Source organism: Pinus tabuliformis, chromosome 5_2 (genome assembly GCF_031772625.1).
Source record: "Pinus tabuliformis cultivar Carrire ecotype Pingquan chromosome 5_2, CPIR1, whole genome shotgun sequence".
NCBI lineage: Eukaryota > Viridiplantae > Streptophyta > Pinopsida > Pinales > Pinaceae > Pinus > Pinus tabuliformis.
In genome coordinates this window covers 878268283-878274254 of record NC_142306.1, presented here as the reverse complement: position 1 = coordinate 878274254, position 5972 = coordinate 878268283, and positions in this window count along the sequence as shown.

The following is a 5972-nucleotide window of genomic DNA, read 5'->3' as shown; positions in this document are numbered from 1 at the left end:
CATCAGAAGTGGTCTACATACCTGCAACAGTTCCACTTGAATATCAAGTATAAGAAGGGCAGCACCAATAATGTTGCAGATTGCCTCAGTCGACCACCGATCATGGCGTTAACCACCGTGCTCAACTCTTGTGGGCACGAGACTTCTGATTGGCCACTTCTCTACAAAAGTGACCCAGAATTCGGCCACACATACCAGACACTCTTGGAGGGTCGGCATGTTCCAGATTTTCACCTCCAGGATGCCCTCTTATGCCACCTGGGTCACCTTTGTGTTCCTTCAAGCGAGCGTGCCAAGATGATTTTGGAAGCACACTACAATCGGGCTGCTAGGCATTTCGGGGTCGAGAAAACAGTGGCAGTACTGCAAAATTATTTCTATTGGCCGAATCTTCGACAAGATGTTGGGAAGTACATCAGATCATGTACTCCCTGTGCCATTGCCAAACCAACCATTAAGAAGCACGGCCTCTATACCTCGTTTCCTACCCCTAGTCGACCTTGGGAATCCATCTCCATGGATTACATGTCAGGCCTTCCTTCCACTAAGCATGGAAATGACTGTGTTTTTGTGGTCGTCGACAGGTTCTCGAAGATGGCCATTATGGTGGCCTGCAAGAAGAATATCACAGCAGAAGCCACTGCTAAACTCTTCTTTGAACGAGTGTGGGTGCACTTTTGGATCCCACAGTCTATCATCTCAGATCGGGACAGACGGTTTCTCAGCACATTTTGGTCCAGTCTCTGGTCAATGTTGGACACCAAACTCACGAAGTCCACAGCCTTCCATCCTCAAACTGATGGCCAGACAGAGGTTGTCAATAGGATGATTGTGCACATTCTGCGCATGTATAACTCAAAGCATCCACGCACATGGGACGAGAGCCTCCCCTATGTTCAGCACAGCTACAATCGAGCTCTTCACAGCTCCACTAGCCATAGCCCTTTTCAGGTGGGTTTACGATTCCAGCCACTATGCCCCATTGATGTGGCCATGCCACTTGCAGCTACTCACATAAATTCAGCTCATGTCTAGTCCGAAACAGATAAGGCCACCAGCTTCATTGAGCGCATCCAACGTATTCGCCAGCAGGTCCATGACATTCTTGAGAAATCAAATGCCAAGTACAAGCAGCGCCATGATCAACATCGGGTGCCACACAAGTTTCAGGTGGGCGACAAAGTATGGTTGCATTTGCAAAAGGAACGCCTTACTGGAGCCTATCGGAAATTGAGACCACTCCGATATGGTCCTTACACCATTACTAAGGCTATGGGAGACAATGCATTTGAGCTCAGCATTCCCCCATTCCTTGGCCTGCACCCAGTGTTCAATGTGGACCGCCTTCGGCCATACTTTCCACCATTGCTAGACACATCCGACATTGCAGAATAGCTCAAACCCACAAAATTAAATCCAGATTGCATGGAATAAGCTGCAACTGATCGGATCATGGACACACAGATTAAGAACACTCGCCAACAGAATATCCAACTGTATCGAGTTGTTAAAGTAGGCCAACTCCTTCAGCAGGGCAAGTGGCTCACCAGGGAACAAGTTCAGCAAAAGTTTCCTCATCTCATGGAGGAGCTCAACGCAATGGGGACCATTGCTTCCTAAGGGGGGAGGAATGATCCAGGTGGATATTGGTGGCCACCTGCCAAGTCCACCTGGACCCCCACCATTGTTTCTCTCAGCATTTTCAGTTTCCTTAATTGTAGCACAACTTACTATTTTTAGCAGTTTTTCGGGTCCTGAACTTCTGGAGCCGTTTTGAGGCCCTAAACGACGTTTTTTGGAAAATCTGGGGGCAACATAGGTCCATGGACCGATGTTGCCCTTCCCAAAGTGGTAGTGCTTGGATAGATCTTTCTAACGAGCTATTGTACGCGTCAAACGGAGATCGTATGCCAAAGTTACGACCCCGGGAAGTTGATGTACCAATTTACCCAAACGAGGCCCACAGTTTGGCGTTTCATCTCCTAGGGTTAGGTTTTGGAATGTTAAGGGTTTTCCATTGTTTCTCAACAATAAATAGGCCTTCGAGCCTCATTGTAACACAGTTCAGAGGCATGTAGCCACCACATCTCTTCTCAGAGATAAGCTACCATCGCCCTAGCTAGTTTATTTCCATTTCTGGTTGTAAGCATATTTCAGTATTTTCCATTAATGAAATGAAGTATTATTTCCGCTGCATCTTTGCGTATATGGTTATCTCTGTAATTTTTTGCGTTCCTGTTTAAATCCGGATCAAATGCCTTGTGGGAGAATCCAAGGTTAAAAGTCATGCAAATTCCTATGCATGAGAAATGAGGACCCTTTTATAACTTGTGGCATAACCTTTCATATCTTCATGAATGTTGGCTTTCCAACTTATAATCACCTTTGGAATTTTAAGATATTTTGACTTCCAAATGACTTTTGGAATTATATGACTCTTGGTATTATATGTATTTTTAAATTCCATGGATCTTTTGTACATACACGAATATTGGACTTCCACTTATTTGTCTTTTACAATGATTACTTCATAATTTCCACATCATCATGTGAAGGGACGTGACAAGTTACTATTATTGATGACTTGAACTAACAGTGACTGATGACATGGAATTTATTAAATGGTGACATGGATGCCACTTGTGTCTTCGTTCTGGAGGGAGCTTCTGATTGTTGATGTTATTCATGTTGGCATTATGACACAGGTTTGACACTATGGCACATGTGTTGTCCTTGATGGAACTCACTCAAATGGCAGATCACAGTTCAGACTCTCATAATGGAAGAAAATGAGGTATACACAGGTTCCTCTTAACAAAGTCACGTATACACGCAGGATTGACGATCAAAAGGCGCGTATGCATATGCACGCACTTTCATGCAAAGAAAAGCGCATACATGTGGGAAAACTTATGATTGGTCCGTGGTATTTAGTCCGACCTATTTGAACCTATGGTTTTGATGCTTGGTATTTCATACAGCATGTTAAACCCAGGTATTGGGTCCCTAGTATTTGTTCTCAATGGTTTTGGACCATGGTTTGAGTAAGGCCTAGACTATAAAAAGGATAGGAGATCATTTGGCAAGGGTATCGACTAAGTGTTGAATATCTTAAGAGGAGCAAGAGCTGGAATACTGGTGATTGGTTTATGGTGCAGTGCTGGATCTGAACCAAGGAGGAACTTGAGCACTAAAAGAATGATAAGTCTTATTAATGGATCAAGATTTTAAGTCTTGAATAGTAGTATCTTTGTAACCTTTGATATGTTATAATTGGCGCATGATTAGATCTATAAATCTAATAATCTGGGTATAACTAATGTCTGATTAAGTAAAAGGGTGAATTATCTTTTATAGATCTATACGCAGGTTCGGCGTGGCATAGGCGTGTGTACACACAGGTTCAGCAACTAAAGAAAGCGTATACGCCAGTTGGCATTGATACAACTGCGTATGTACGCAGGTTTATGCATGGTGAAGTAGCATACGTCTCATGAAATATGCTTTAGCTGCTTCTATTTATTGCTGCAGTGTTCTAGGTTCTGAATTGGTATCTGGTTATTAGTACTGTTTTCTGGTTACAACATTCTGAGAAGTGATTGGTTGATTCTATATTGGTTGGAACAAAGGAGTCTGATTGATGCAGATATACTTGATGGTTGATTGATGTTATTCATAGATCCAGTGTGAAAATTTATGAAATGTGGTCCCTAGAAGAAAAGAGAAGGGTGTAGCCTTCTGTAGGCCAGCACCTACGTACTAGTACTTCAGCTAGTACAAGAGAAAAGGGGGTTGTAGCTCCCTTCCAGGAGAGTCTGGAGAACGAGAGAAGGTTGTAGCCTTCTGAAGGTAGCAACCTGCGTACTAGTATAAAAATGCACCAGTATAGAATCATTGTAAAAAGAAGTTTCTAATTGAAAGAAGATAGAGACAAATTGCAGCAGGTGGTTTTCACCCACATTGCGTTTCCACCTTACATCTTGTGTTATTTTGTGTGACTGTTTGCTCTATTTTTTTGTTCCTGGCTACTGTTTATATGGTTCTGACACACAGATCAATGATCAACATCTAAAGAATAAATTAAAGTTATAAGTTTGCAAGTTATACGCGAGTTTCATTAACCAGAGTTGTGTATATATGTTGTTTTCACTAACTAAAGTAGCGTATACAAATTTTTGTGTGAATTGAAAAGTTTTTAATAATACTAATTCACCCCCCTCTCAATATTATTTCCAACAATTGGAATCAGAGCAGGTCCTTCAGAAGAAGCTTGACCGCTTGAAGGAAGATCTATCATCATGAGCAACTACGAGAGAGAGGCATCCATCAGGCCACCAATTTTTGATGGGAGCAACTTCGTCTATTGGAAGGTAAGAATCACAGCCTATCTTCAATCTCTTGGTGCAGAAATTTCGGATAGAAACAGGATATACATTTCCATCAGCAACTCCTACAGATACGGCTGGTAAAAAGTAGTATGAAACAAATGCAAAGGTTGTCAATACTCTATTGGGGAGTCTATCTCAATCAGAATTCGTCAAGGTTATGCAGCTCAAAACCACAAAAGAAATATGGGACAAGATCGTTCTGAGCTATGAAGGAGATGATCAGGTAAAACGAGAAAAACTACAAACTCTTAGAATTCAATATGAAAGTCTCAGAATGCACAATGATGAAATTGTGGCTAACTATTTCCTATGTATAGATGAGATTGTAAATTGTATGAAAAACTTGGGTGAAGAAATAAAATAAGTTGTTTTGGTTGAAAAGGTTCTAAGATCTTTGTCGTCTAAGTTTGATTCAAAAGTTTCTGCCAAAGAAGAAAAGCAGGATCTACAGAGCCTTACCATGTCTCAACTGTACAGAATTCTAACTGCTTACGAAATGAGAAAAGGGGGACCATCAGACAGGAGAGAAGCCGCATTCAAAGCCTCAGGAAAAGGAGATTACAATGAGTCAGGATACATGTCTGAAGAAGAGGAAGAATCAAACTTTGTCAAGAATCTTCAACAAGGAACTAGAAGATTCAGAGGTAAGCTGCCTTTCAAATGCTTTTCTTGTGGAAGAGTTGATCACTACGCTACAAGGTGTCCTCATAAAGATAAACTAGACAAAGGTAAGGAACCTGTTAGATGGAACAGAAAACAGAATGTAAGTAAGAAGAGCTATTACACACATGAAGACAGTGATGGATTGTCAAATAGTGATGAAGATGAACAAGGTAATGATGATATACTTTTGATGGCTTTTGAAGATGATGACTTCTTGGATGCTAAAGATGAAGAAGATCTTTATGAAGAAATTTCTAAACTCAAAATTGGTTTAGAAGAAAAGAACATGATTATAGACACTCTGACATTCCAACTTGCTGAAAGGGAAAAACATAATGAAAAGTTAGAATGTGAAATTGTGGGGCTTAGAAAAGATATTGAGAAAACAAAAGCTCTTAATCTTAAATATGCTAAAGGTTCTTAAACTTTAGATGAGATTATCAAAGTGCAGTGTTATCCTCTAATCAAGACAGGTCTTGGATATACTAAAGAAGCATCTCAATCTCAAAAGCAAGCACAGAAGCCATCCACCTCCAAAAGTTATCTTGATGCTGCAAAGGAAACTGAACAGGTTTACATTCAAGAACAAAAGCATAATACAGATCACCAGGTAAATCAGGAACAATTTACTTCAAGAATGAACAAATATTACCAAGTAAATCAGGGGCAATCCACTTCAAGGATGAACAGAAGCTACAACCAACCACAGGTAAATCATTCTCAATTTGCCTCAAGAAGGGATGTCTATGGAAACTACAATCATTTGGTCGGTAGGTTTGATAATCACAGAAATTTCTTCAATGGCCAATGTTTCTCTTGTCATAACTTTGGTCACAAAGCTACTCAATGTGTTGCCTACAAGACCATCATGAATAGAGAAGTCTCAAAACAAAGGAGTATGACTGGGATCATGAAAAGAAT